The following is a 15,424-nucleotide window of genomic DNA, read 5'->3' as shown; positions in this document are numbered from 1 at the left end:
ACGTCTAGCTGTCTTTATGGTAAGCGTATTTTCCAAAATGTTGAACTATTCCTTTAATCGGATGGTTCAATCCCCACCTATCCTGCCACGTGTCCATTAAAAAGACATTCAACCCCAAATTGAATAATTGTGGTGGAGAACTGCTAAATTGTTTCATTTTATCTCAATTTACCTTTATTTTTTAATAATAACTGAAAAGAGAAAGACTCTAAAGAATTTCGGAATTAGCTTTAAAAACCCCACTATGTGTAATTTCTCTATAATTGTAGAATTTAAATTCCTCCGCAGGTTGTTAAAATCCCCAAACTCCCTGAAATAATACTGAGGAATACATTGCCCTCAAAGGTAGCTGCAGGCTTTTATCTGTATAAGTAACAGAATGGATAGAGTATTCATATTATTAAAACAAATCAATTTACTTTTTTTTTTTTTTAATTACAAATAATTTTGAACAGGTTCAGAATTGATGTCGTGCATTTCAGAAAAATAAATATGTATCTTTCAATACACTGAAAAGCTTGTTTCCTGGGTCTCGTCCATTAAACACTTCATTTACACATCAAATGTGAAGTGCTACATTATTATTCCTGCTTTTAAAAAAAAAAGGACAATTAAAACCAACAAAACAATAATTGCATAAAAGGCTGAGGCCATTTAAAGGCAATAAAAACAATAATAAAACAACAGTTGAATTAAATACATGATTAAAATGACAATAAAAGCAGGCAGCAACAATAGCAGGACGGCTCTGCTGCGTGTGTATGTGTATGTGTGGGTCGAATGTTTCTGACCACCTGAGGGTAAATGCCGTCTCTGGAGCGCCTGGTCTGGTTTCTGATGCTTTTTCCATTACTTTCATGATGAAAGAACTGAGAATAACCAGTCACAGGAATGACTGGAGCGCCGAGCGCCGTTCACAGCGTTTCACAACACTTAGAGAGAGACTTATGAAGCTGGTTTTTCAACGCAGATGATCTTTGATGCCGATGGTTATTCAGTGATCATAAAAAACGCTGTGATGCCTCCTGTGGGGATATCCTTCGACAAATAGTTTTGGTGAGTAAGAAAAGTATGTCAGAGAGTCAACAATGAGACGCTAAAGCATTGTTTTATCAGACACACTGGTGCTACAGCAGTAAGATAACACTGTGAGATATGTGTTTGTTCAACAAGCTGCTTTTTCTCCAAAAAAGTTTCTGATGTCAGTAAAGATTGATGATAGAGAGGACAACATTAGGAGGATGAAAAAAAGCTCAGTCATCTTTTTCCTTTTCAGTAACTCACACATCTAGCAAAGCAACTTCCACTGCAAACCTTCTGCTTGCGGTGAACGCTGCTCTCTTTCACTGTGGATGAAAGTTCGTAAACATGGTGACTGCTGATCCCTCTCCAATTTCATAATGAGGAAAGGTTAGCTGGATGTAACTCCAGTTGTATAAGTATGTTGGTAGCTCACTATCACTCATGTCAAAAAGCAAATCTAAGAGTAAACACAGCACAATTCATGTGCGATACATGCATCTAAATCTGACACTTACTGTAAATGTGCATCAAAATCTACTTAACCCTGCTCGTCAAGTATAAATCCAGCTGCACTGCCAGTGGTGTTGCATTTTTTAGCCCACATCCCTTACATTTAACATCCCAACTCATCATTTTGCAAACTCTGTCGTAGTATTTGTATTTTGTCAAGTGTATCAGGCATCCATTGATTCCTGTTCTTTTTCCCATGATTTGAAAATGTAGTAGCACACTCTTGTAAGTAACTTGAGTACTGGAATTACAGTGAACAGCAAGTATGCCTTTGATTTTTGTCAGTTACATTGTTGCGACCAAGCGGGTAGTTACAGGTCTGAAAAGTGAAGCCAATGCGGAAATGCCTTAAACCTGCATTCTCTCTAACGTCCAGAAGGGGGCGACTCCACTGGCTCTAAAAAGAAGTCTGTTTGTATAGAAGTCTACGGTGAAAATGACTCTACTTCTCACTTGATTTATTATGTCAGTAAACACTTCTGGTTCCAAAAAAACAAGATGACATCAGTCAAAATGCCAAACTCGAGGCTTCAAACCAACAGGTGACATCATGGTGGCTACATCCATTATTTTTATACAGTCTACGGTTGTGACCAAACAGCGACCACCACGGCTTGAGGCTGAAGTGCAAAGCCATCGACAGCTGCCAGATGCTGACTCCAATTGTCTCTCATTCTAAAATGCTTCTCTTTAGAAATACTAAGACATAATGTTTTTTCAATAAGACATTATAGTCTCAGTTGCTCAATTCAGACCCTCTAATAAATGTTCTGGAAGTCAATTTGGAAAATATTGCGACGTTAGAAAGATTTGAAGACTTACAGTTGCTGCCATGTGGGCGTTGACTGACAACTGTGATTGACAGTTCACTCCCCTGCTGCTCTCCCCCGACTCCAGGACTCACACTGACTCAGACTATTGCCATAATATTTCAGTGAGTTTAAAAAAAAAAAAGTAATATATAGATGATTTGTGGAGCTATGACTTCAAAATATGGTTCTTAAAAAGGCCATCATCATTGCCATTTTGTTCATGTTTTTTGCTCCGGGTTTCTTCAGGTTTGCCAGTTAGTTTCTTTAGCTTTTCCCCGTGAGATTGAGATTGATTTTCAACCTTTCAGTCCCTCTGGCTCCTGAACAGACTCTGCATGGCTTGAAAGACAAGTGTTTGGATATATAAGACTATAATGCTGTGGGTGTAAGGCAGAAGGGAGCGAAGGAGGAAAGGAGGGTACGGAGAGGGCAGAAAGGGAAAGTTGAGAGAAAGGAGAAAAGGTAAGAGGAAATAAAAGTGATTCATTCATTCTTTTGGAATAGGTGATCGATAGATGATTGGATCGAGGGGAAAGACAGAGTGGTACCACAGAGGAGGTGAACGAGGAAGGCAACACACACCTTCAGGGGCATTGATTGGTGCACCGTAAGTGGCTCTCAGCATGTGATTGGTCCCCGCTGTGCAAGAGATCCCCCCCCCCCCTTTTACCTTGAAAAAAGTGTGTGCGGGTGTTCGAGCATGTGTCCGTGTGTGGTTGCAAACACTTAACAGTGTTGTTGGGGCGCGCTGTGTGTGCAGATAGCAGCTAAAGCTTGATAAGCACCCGGCGAGGGAGAGCGCCGCAGAGCAATTATTCTGAATGACTCAAAGGCGAGACAGAGAGGAGGAGGAGGGAGGGAAGGAGGAGAAACAGAGGAGAGTAGGATAGATGGGGGAAAAAAGTAAAGAGAGAGGAAGAGGGCGGGATCGGAGAGGGATGAAGGTGAGACAGAAAGAAAATGAGCAAGAGAGGAGAAAGAGAAAATGTAGCGGAAAGTGGAAGAGACATGGAATAGATGGATATGGAAAGAGGAAGAGGGTGGGCGAAGGAGGACGAGGGAGAGTAAAACAGATAGAAACCATGTCTGACAAAGAGAAAAGACATTAGTATGCCTTGTCACTTAAAATGATGAACTCTCGCTCTCTCCGTTTCCCCTCTACTCTCCAGATCTCCCCGTGTCTTCATCTCGTCTCTCCTTCTTAGTGTCTCTCTTTCTTCTTCCCTCCATCTGTTGTCTTCCGCTAATGTCTTCGGTCGGGCCCTCTCCATCATTCTCTCTCTCTTTCTCTCTCTCTCTCTCTCTCCCTTCTGCCCTCTGTCAGTCCTCCTGATATGGAGGGGAATCAGACCGTGAAGACGGCAGCGTGAAAAAAAAAGCCGGGATCTAAACTTCGGGGGAAACTCGATACTTTCTTGTATTTCCCCAAATTGAAACTGCCAAGATCGAAAGTGTCAGGAGAGTGTGTGTGAGGATGATGAGAATATTTCATAGCACTTACGATGCCTTCGAGCCTCTACTGGAATTGTTTTAACACGATTCTTCTGTCAGATGTATTTTAGATATGATCTGATATGATCTACACAGGATTTTAAGTATTTTAAGTAACCCTAGAAAAGTGGTTTAAGTAAATCAGTTGTGCTGAAACAACAGGGTGAATATAATTTATTCGAAAGACAGAAAATTAAAAAACAGTAATTAATTAAGCAAAAATGCCAAAGTTTTACTTGTTCAAGCATCTTAAATTTGAATAATTGTTGTTTTTCATCATTCATCTTATTGTTAATCAAATATCTTTGAGTTTGAGACTGTTGAGAAATCTTTGATCAAGGGGTGCTGTGATATTTTATAAACAAATAAGTCCAAAAACAAATTGATGAGTAATGAAAGTAGTAGTTAGTTATAGCCCAATAAGTCAATGTGATTGTTTCATTTTAAAAGTGATTAAAAAATTGTGCCTATTCAGTAGTATTTAATTTTGTTTGAGGTGACTGACGAGTGACAAAGCGAAATGAAGTGACTAAATGAACTGCAGCAAAACGATTTTTAATTATTTTTTTTAATTACCAACCTTACCAACCAGTTAAATGTTAAAATTTAGACCCAGCAACACGTGAATGATTTCTGAAGTAATAGAGTGTTGACAAAGAAAAGAGACTCCACTCAAATGAATAAAAAAAACTTGCTTTACTTTTGTCTTGTGTCAAGATATTAGCTTCATTTCACAGAATTATAGAAATACTAAGGAAACTACTTTCAAGACTGAATCTGAGACTAAATTACTTGATAAAAGGGATGTTTGTTGTGGTGAAAAACTAAAGCTTAAGTTTTAAATCATTTAGAGTACTTAGTGTGATGTATTTAACACCACAACTTTAAAGATTTTTACTAACATTGTGCAATAAGACACAATTTAGAGGAAAAACCTTTGAAGCCACGTATTCAAGAGCATTTCACCAGGACTTATTAAGACACAGGAGGCTGCTCCATATCAACATGTGCTCATTCCCAGAACGTCAAACACTGACGCTTTGTCACATCCCCCTGTGTCTCATGCTGACGTACAAGATGCCCTTTGGTGACTGTATGGCGACGCACCGGGCTTTCAACTAATATAAACCTATCCGCAGCAATATTAGAAGCTCAGAGCATCTGCTCCGGCCTTCTGTTGATTCCGATGTTAACCCGTCTGCTGTGCTATACGACGCCGTGAGCATCGGTCCCATTGGAGAGCCAAGGACCCGGCACTGTCAGTTCCCATGTTGATGCTTTCTTTTAATGATATCCTCAGAATTTAAGCTATTCAGCGAAGTTTCAGGAGCAGGACCACACTATAAATACCACCTAACCCTCTCCGCTTCTTCCGCTCTCGTATTCTCGTATTCTTGTTTCTTCATGATTCTTCCTCTCCTTCGTAGGGTCCTGAGGGGGTCCGCTGTTGCCCGGGTGTTGCAGCGGATTCTCCGTAAGCTTCCCCACAACGCAGTCAGCAACCGGAAGAACTATGCATATCAATTGTTTTCCTCAATAAATCATCCAAACGTATCTCGTTGATGGTGTGGTCCTTGCTAGTGAAAAAAAACGCCAAACATCTATTCAGCGCAGAATAGACGCTCAGCTCCTCGTTTGTAGCATAGTGTAAATACGCGGCGCTCCCATTGCAGACAATTCAAAAAATACACTGCATGGCCTCAGGAAAAACCGCTTTGGTGGACACAGCCCCCTAATGGTTTTGAAATGAAATATTGACTGTACAAATATGGGTTGTGCTATGGACAAAGAAATGAAGTGTATGAAACAGATGAAGGTGACAAGAGCAAAAATTAGATGTGACATGTGCAATAAATAAATTATGTAACAGCAGAGGCTGAATGTAATGTACAATGTAAAGTCCAGTTTGATGAAATATGTGAAAGTGACAAGTGCAGGGATTAAACAAGGGGTGTGAAATGTAAAGTTCAGTTCGATAATCTTTATCTCGTTTATGTGACCATGGTACGAGATTTGATGCAAATACAGGCTAAGGTTAGGGAAGGGTATTGTGTTGTTGGTGGACTTGACATATTCAACTCCTGTTTTGGGTCGTCTACAGCTTGTTCTCTGCAACACGCTCATTCCTATCTGCTTCCAGCACTTGTCTTTCTGTCTCTCCTAGCCGCTTTTGTTTTGACTTCATTTACTCTCAATGTGGTCAGCAGCATCTTTTCATTCAGTGCATATTCTGTCGTTCTCTCTCTCTCCTCATCTTGCATGAATCCTGTCCTTATTTCGCCCCGTTTCTCCTCTGTTTTTATTTTTTTTTTCCTGTGTCCCTCAGTTCAAATCTCTTAATTAATCTGAGTGTTATTTTCTACCAGAAGTTGAAAGCAGTCTAACCCTTCTCTGACAGCACAACTCGAAATGAATATGCTTATGTGTGCAAATGTTATGCGTATGACAAACGTATAAATAATGAAATACTGAATTATAATGTGTCCTTTTGCAAAAATCCTGATCTTTCCACCATTACTGTACATACATAGGAAGTCATATACGTGCATCTACGAAACACTAAAACTGCACATCATCCATTATGACTCACTCCCTCCCCCTCTCTCTGACTTATATGCCATGATTAATAAAGCAGACATGCCATTAAAATGTAACCTTTATCTTGTGCTGCCAACAAGTCATTAACTGCAATATTACAATATAAAACATGACATTGTGATGACAAAGGCATTTTCTGATTACCTTCACTGAAAGCATGTAACATTAAGAGTAAGAAAGGCTGAATGCAGTGCTGTATTTCTGTTTTATTCACATTCCTAAGGACATTTAAAAGACCTTTAACTGTGGCTCTCTCTCAGGATTAACTTGTATATATGACTGTATAGCCATGAGAGGAATTCTGTATTTGCTATTTTCACAATGAGGAATTTGCACAATGAACATGAATACAGGATTGAAGGTTGCATATTTGAACTCGTCAAGGTTAAAGCTGGCGCCCGTAAATATCAAAACTATCAATGAGCCTCAAGTCTTTCAGACCTCCTTGTTTCCTCTGTGGCACCGAGCCATTTTGTTTCTTCTGATGATGCACATCTTTAAAAAACTAGTCATAAATATATACTTTTATTGTTTTAAAAGGCTCAGTAATTTCCTAAAAAAGCTGGACATCGTAGCTTTGAGCAGACGTTACTCAAAGAGGAGCAAATAAAGCATTAGTTGGGGACTATTTTCATCTGCGGATTAATATATATAAATATGTGCAGTTGACTCAAAAGAAATGGAAGAAGCTACTGTATGTAGTTGTTGGTTAAAGTTATACTTTCATGGGATTTGTTGATAATAAGAAGAATATAAATAATACCTTCATCCTTATCCTTTAATGAGTAACTTAACACCAGACTGAGAAGTGGCCTTGTTCACACTTGGCATTAACATGCATCTCGAGTGATCCGATCACAAGTGGACAGCTCAAGTACATCAGCTCAGACCTGGTATTAAAATGTGTCTCTGCATGCATCTCGAGTGACCACTTGTGATCGGATCTCACCTCCCCGTTCTATATGCAAATAAACATGTACGTCATCTCCATTTGTAAAGACCAAATGTGTTGGGGTTTTTTGTTTGTTTTTTGGGTTGTTTTTGTACTGACTCTTCAGCTCACTGGACTCACTCGGGAGAGACTCAGCAGCCAACGTTTCTCTTTTATCTGTTTTAGGGCAGCTGAGATTGTTAGTAAATGAGAATAGCTGGTCCACCTTAAAGGTCAGTCCACCTTAAGGTGGGAGTGAGCGGGTGTGTGACGATCAGGCTGTGAACAGGGCCAGTGTTTCACTGCCCTCTCCAGTTGGAAGTTTAAGTCTGTTGCACCTTTGACCACACCGAACAATGATGTCACGGTGCACTGACACACCCTGGAGTACACTTCTACATCACTGCTGCAAGGTGAGAAGGTCAGATAAGACAGATCTGGCTCCATTTGTAGAGAGTAAACAAGGATACTGTATGAACCAATGGAAACAGCTTAATCAGAGTCAATATATAGATAGTGCGGTTTTTAGTATTGCGATTCAATATAAATAGTTTTTTATTTTTCTGAATAACCAGAGCAGACTTCCTGTGGAGCCTGTTGGATAGTCCTGGTTTGCTTTTTGTTTTTCTTTGCTTGCCTCCATATAGAGTCGGGCCAGATGTGCCTACATGTTATACTAACATAATACTTGAAGCTGCAAAGTGTCTGATCAAGCTGTGCCTCAGCTTTCTCACTGTGAACTCCAGCACAGTGCCAGGTATTGTGTGGATCTTTGCAGGTGTGTCATCATTCGTTTGTTTCTGCTTTCCATTTAGTAATTGGTCCAACTTTTGCATCCTCCTGTTGTTTCAGCTGATCATTTTACCTTATTCGAACACTCCTAAAAACATTTTTATGACTCAAAAATGCCAACTAAAACTATTGATATCCCCATCTTGTGTGGGAAAAGTCCACTTCTTTTCTATTCTGAAAGAGAAACTGATAAAAGACCGGATACCCGCTGTGCACTTTTCAACTTCAAAGGAATTGATCATCACTGTTGGAGGACAGTATCAACACTTAACCACACCTTAAAACCTGGTGAAAAAAAGTGCTTTTCATTCATATTTCATCACTTTCTAGGGGCTTGAGGCCGGGTGAACATAATTTTATGAGACATCAGGATGGATTGGCTGAGAATGAATGTAATAATCCTGTCACACATACAGACCAAAAAGCCTTTGATCACTTCATCGAGTCTCTGTGAGAAGAAAGAGAAACTGTGTTTGAGAGACTGCAAGTGAAGGGGCAGAGATCCATCATCTCGCTTTTACACACAAATTGAATATGATGCAGTAAGGATAAATATCTATTACGTGAATATATGGGACCAAAAGCTATTGTCATCACTTTGGATCATTCCAAATAAAATGAATCTCTGAATTTGAGGCCAAAGCAGAAATGACTTCACAGTAGAGATTCATAAAGACAGCTGGACAGACGTCATCTTTTTACTTTCAGACCTTTAAGCCTGTCTTAGAGTGCACTGTGACCTGACTGTGATGTGCTTTTTAAGAGTATTGTGGTGATATATGGTGATCTCAGCACTTCTAATCTATAAAGACAAGTTACTTTCTGATCAAATGCACATTAGTTTGCAGCCTACCTCACATGAAGTCATTGTCTGTGCCTCTACTGTACCACCGTGGTGTTATTTACCTGCTTGCTTCAGGGGAATTCCTCAACCACTAGAGTGTGATTTAGTCAAAGCAGCTGCTGCATATGGAGCTGAACTGGTCGGCCCTCTGAAGCAACCAAAAGCACACACAGCAGCAGCAGCAGTAGTAGCAGTAGCGTTTTTATTTGAATGGAGACTCTGTCAAGAGAGATTATTCGCAAGGAAACTAGGGCAGTTGCTTCCGGTCAAGGATTGCATCTGCCAGGCCGACTCGGGCTACGGTTTTATTCTGAAGCTTCTTGGTTGACACGCGAATTCACATACACACACACACACACTGTCCCTCGCATCCTCCGTAATGTTCTATTCGCCACCCACACTCTGCCTGTGGAGTATGGGGTTGTTGGGAAAACTGACAGTGATTGAGGAGATGCGGCGGAGAGAGGGAAACGCAGAAATATGACTAGGTTTTTCCAATGTCAAACCAGGTTATGGTTTAATCCACTCAACATGAAAATAAGGTAGTAAACAAACACACACACACACACCCACACATACACAATCTAAGGGAACATAAAATGAGATGAAACAACATATTCCTAGAAATCACTTTCTCTCCTGACCTTGGTGTTGGATTAGATAGGACTACACACACATATAATCGTGTTTCTTTCTCCTTTTTTTTGATCTGTGAGCCAATCCCAATGCATAGCGGATACCAATTACATTTGGTCACTGCCTCCTCAACGATGTCCTTGAGAGAAAGCTATGTATAGAAATGTGATTTCATTTCCCTGTGGTGTACGTTACTAAGGAGATTCCTTGAGAGAAGTATATGTCTAGTCACTCGGATAATTGAAGTTCCCATCCCATGAGGTTCTTCATGAGTCCTGAGCAAATCCTGTGTTATGAATTTCTCTAAAACTCTGAACACCACCACCTTTTGGAAGTTTTCACACATCTTGTGGTTGTCTTTGGCAGATGGTGTTGCTTAGATATCGCGGAGATGGTTTAGATATCTCGTGTCCTAATTGTCGAATCTTGGATAGCAGGATGGGAGGTCGTAACTCTGTTCAAAGATGCTCTCCAGCGTTGGATGTAGATGACCTTCTTGATCTTTCTCCAGCTTCCCACTGACCCTTGGTTGATGACTTTGACCCCTTCCCAATTGATGCTGTGACCTCTTTTAGTGTTCACAATAAGCTATATGTTACTCACAATCATACGCTCTCTCTGCCACCAGATCACATTATTTTCAGGCGTTCTTTGTGTGACGGTGTGGCTCAAAGTTACAGTTCTTTATCTGTAATTTGCAGCTTGATGGAGTTTGTACTGTTTGTTGTTATCACTTCAGGCCTTTTCTAGGGAGTCAGGATGTATCTGAAACCCACTGTACAAGCAATTAAACATACATAGCACTGATGATGATGGTTTAAATACTAGCACAGTATTCCAGAAATTGTTGCTCATTACTGGCTAAAGTCTGCTGCTTCAGTTCTTCAAATGACTGCTGCTTCTGAAGGCTTTGAGTTTAGACCAGTCATCCTTGAATCCAGCTTTTCAGCACATGAATAGGCGAGAATAAACAACGTTGAATAAAATAATTACATTGCTCACAGATTAGACCAACTGTTAACGATTCCCAAGAGGAAAACGGGCATAATTTGTGCAGAATTGAAATAATGGCTGGCAACATTGACAGTCTTGCCTGAAAAGAGGTAATTTGTCATTGTCCATAGACAAGGCGAGGGCCATTATTAGCACTAGGATGGTGGGGTGGGGGCTATTAAATTCTGTGCACACAGCAGTGCTGTAGAAACCCAGACTTCTGTGTCACATTTGATGATGGAGCCACCTTGCAGAGGGCTTACCTTGTGTCTTGGGGAGATGTCGGTAATGCTGAGAAAGCTGCTGTAAACACAGAGGAGTCTGTTATAAAATGAATTATCCATTTATGAAAAACACTAGCTTCACATAATTCTGTTCTTTAAGTTTATTGCTTTTTCTCTTTCTTGCTGTTGGGTTTTCATCCTTTAGTAGTTCTCAAAAACTGTCTTAATTTCAGGAAGAAAAAAATCTAATTGGACAGGGGCCATTTTGGCATTTAAGTCATACATAATCAATGGCTTTATCAAACTGTATTGACAAACTGTAGGGATTTCAGCAACATCAATGCTGCTTGTCTCCACCTGAGAAAAGTCTTAGGCACAATGCCAGAGAGTTTTGGAAAGCAAGAAGTCTTGGCAGATGGCAAAGTAGTTGTGTGAGTCATTTGTTACAGATCAATGACCCCATCAGTCCCGGCAGATAGATTCTAATTGTTTTCTGATGTTGGCGAATATAAATCCTGCGTAGAGCGTCGCTGTATGTGAATTAAGATGGCAGCCTTCTAAGTTAATAATGCTCAGACGTCCCCGCAGCCTTCAGCTTTAGGGCACATTGGCTATTGACCACTGGATGGATGTCACAGGCTCTTGGACTGCTTAAAGGATTATTTTCTGAACTACACTATTTATAAATGATTTATATGGACTGCCAGGTCAGGTCTTTGTGGTCAAAATGTGCAGAAGATGAACTATAAAGTTTTTATAAGCCGGTATAAGATGGATATTGGATAATAATGTCAAGTGCAAACTGGTGAGTCAGCAGGTCGTCTGGCTGAGTTCTTTCTCTTATTCTTCTGTTTGTCTGTTTTTCTGCATCTCTTTAACTTTTTCTCTTTGTTGCTTTATTCAGCTGTTTGCCGCCGTCTTCTGTCTCCTCTGTGCCGTCCGTCTTTCAGCTCTTCCTCTGCATGATTTGGTTTTCTTGCTGAATACTAGTCTCTCTCCACCAAAACAAAATAAAGATGTTTCATTCAAACATTTCACTGGATTCACAGCACGTTTGCATTTGTGTGCCTGTGAGCGTGTGAGTGTGTCAGCACGACTGCCTGCATGTTGAACAAATGCAGATTGTGCACAATTTCTTGATGCATCTGTGGTATGAAAACACACCAAATACATTAATTTAAAAGGGATGTATCATGCACACTGTTGTGGAAATTTTCTTGAGAAAGAGGCACATGGAGACATAAAGAAAGCATTAAACATTGTTACTTGTTGAAGCAGTTCTAGACACTGTACAGTCCTTCACATCATCAGTAACAATTATACAAATGTCCAAACACAAACAAAAATACAATCATCTTGTATTTTTGGAGAGAAAGCATATTGTTCAGCTGGCCTTTTCCCTAGAGATTGTGAACCCAAACTAGACAGCTTTACACCTCTACAGAAGCAAAGCTAAAAACAGTCTGGTCCCTAAATGGACACTTCCACAAACACCTTCTTACAAACAAGTATGGTCTCTAAAACAGTAGGCTTAAGACAAAGATATCTCTAGCTAACCCCAGAGGTCAGATAGAAACAGGTTCAAGAGTTCAACTAGCCTAGGAGTAGGATTTCTTCACCAACATGTATCCCCAAAATGACAATGACATTACATCACATTCAGTTGATAACAAACATTGACTCTTTAGTTTGAAAACATTTGTTACATATATACAAAAGAGTTATAAAATGATAACCTACTATTCAATTTTTTTCCAGATCTATATTTATATTCTGGGGCTCTACTCTTTGCATGATTTAAAGATCAAAAACCTCATTATTTATCATATACTGACCCTTTATGCAGCCCCTCAGTTCAGCCAGTCCACCTTAAGGGACAGAGACAGCTCCTGTCTCTTTAAGGCCCGCCTCCTGATGAGCCCACTCTGTTCTGATTGGCCAGCGGTTCGGGAGGCTACGTAAATAAACAGTAGAAGTAGGATTTCACTGCTTTTTCTTGTTCTTTACCCGAAATGGAAACCTCTCAACTTCTAAAAACCTGTGGCAACCTTAGCAATAAAGGCTACAGAACAGTTGTTTGTGACATCATCACAAGGAGGAAATAGAAGCATTTAACATACAATCACCTCAAGTTTCTGAACTTTGATCATGTTTAACATAGACATCTGACATTATAACAGTAAATAACAGAAAATCACAAAAGGCATTGATCTGTCCCCTTTATAATGTAATATCACCTTCAGAAAAGGCCATGTCATAAATCATCCACCATGTTTCACCTCAAAGAACTACAGCTTAATATATTACATATTAAATGTAAAAGCTACTTTCATAGTATACCGTACATAATAAAGTATAAATAACAGTCTCTCAGAATATGTAGATGAAAAGGCACATTTTCTCTACAATATATGGTAGCAGTAGTAATATATGGCAGTAATATATGATCCCCCAGTTCGTTGTGAAATTAATTTGCATGACATTAGCTGGGGATTCATAGACTGAGCTACTTTCCATCCATTACTGTCACCACCTGTGAGTAGCTCATGCAGCCTCATAGCAACTACCCCAATAAAGAATCCCTTTAAGAACAGACGTATATGTTAAAATATACAGTTCACATTGCTCAAGGAGGTTTTGTGTGTACAATTACTGTATTTTCTGTCAGGATATGTGTTTTTTCTAGAAATGTCTTGCTTTATTATAATGCAGGGGTTTTCAAAGTCTGAGACTGTGGGCCTCCCCTCAGACAAAGCTTGGAAAAAGGCGCCCCTTCACCCTGTTTAGTTTACTTGCTTAGTTTTGCTCAATTCCTGGATGCCTATGGGCTCATGATTATGTTATTTGATCCCATAGACACTCAGCAACTGAGCCAAGATAGCTTAATATTGCTGTTTGACATAACTTCAGACTACACCAAATACATTAAAAAAAGTCTGTCTTATAGCATTTATTAGTTTCTGACTCTGGGAAAGTGGTTAATGAGTAAAATTCCCCAAAACTACCAGACCTCTGAACTATCTCTTTAACCAAATCACACACATTTAAGCTGTTCTATGTGTTCTCCTTTCTGATATTTTATGTAATATATATATTTTTTACCTCCATTCGCTGAGCCTCCCTTTAAATTGTTTGGAGCTTCCCTGGGGGGGGACCCGCCTCCCACTCTGACAACCTCTGTTCTAATGGAAAGAAATGACACGGTGATGGATGTCAAGTATTACAAGAGGCTTATTTTTGATCCCGCAGAGAATTCCTCACATCAGCCAACTGCTGTGAAGGGTTTTGCAGAGGGTTTAAATAACCAAAAAAGGTTTACAACATGCTCTGAATAAACTTTGTCGTTAGTTATGCTTGACATGTTGTGAGATACCTTCATCCCAAACAATGAAAGCAAGAAGAGTTGAATGAATTCCTGCTAAATAAACTATAATGAATAAATTAAGATCAGTCAGTTACAAATCATTCTTGTATTGTTCTTTAACTCTGTGGCCAATCAAAACAGAGTGGGCTCATCAGGAGGGGGGCCTTAAAGAGACAGGAGCTAAAACAGCCCGTTTCAGACAGAAGCTGAACTGAGGGGCTGCATAAAGGGTCAGTACATGACAAATAAGGAGTTTTTTTTAACTGTAAATCATGCAAAGATATTCCAATAGAGCCTCAGACTATGAACATATGAAATAAACGTGCCGTGAACCCAAGAGAAGTCGTCGAGTGGTCTCCTCAGGCTGCAGAGATTAAGCTGGAATAAAGGGGTTGCATAAAGACCTGGAGAAGTGCATCATACGTCCACTTTAACGTAATAATAATAATAATGTTAGAAGGATGATCTAAATCTATTGGAAAGAACAAACTTTTTTGTTGTTCCATTTGTTTCTTTTGGTGACCCGAGTGGATGAAAATGCAGGTGCCAAAATGTGTTTCAAAATCTGTCTGTGCTGCCTCATCTGCATAAACACAACCTCAGCCGGAGCCACGCATTTACCAAACAGGTGCAAATGCAAAATCTACCTGAACCTGACAAAAAATGCCACTGGCACTGTGTTAATGGGACCACCAGTATTCCTCTGGCAGGAAATTAGAGGTTACAGTAGTTGGTCAGAAAAAACAAACATGATGATGATGATGACGCATAAATAAATACATTTATTGTAAATGGTAAAAACAAGATCAAACATTTAATCGTAAGATTTTCCATCATTCAGTAACACTTCACACGACCTTCAGCTTGGCTGTGGTCCTGGATGTGTGCATGTCCGTTGACACGGAACTGCTCATTTCTCTCGGGGTATATTGAATATCCCAGAAGTCTGCATTTTAAGAACAATATTTATAAAGTTTACCAGATGTGAGCTATAAAAGGCACCAATGTTGCAGTCTTTTTGCCCCTGGCATCCGTCCCACGTCACATTAAATTTCCAGTAAATCCATCAGGAGTATGCAAGAGAGTCGGCCATTTGCATTTCCAACGTGCATAAATAAAAACTGACAGTATCTTGATTTTTTTTTTTTTAATTAAGTAGGAAACAGTCAGATTTCTGATAAATGTGTCCTAATCATATGAGAGCAA

This window comes from Thunnus maccoyii, chromosome 22 (assembly GCF_910596095.1).
Source record: "Thunnus maccoyii chromosome 22, fThuMac1.1, whole genome shotgun sequence".
NCBI classification, from domain to species: Eukaryota; Metazoa; Chordata; class Actinopteri; order Scombriformes; family Scombridae; genus Thunnus; species Thunnus maccoyii.
The sequence above is the reverse complement of the archived record's forward strand: the minus strand, read 5'-3'. Positions refer to the sequence as shown.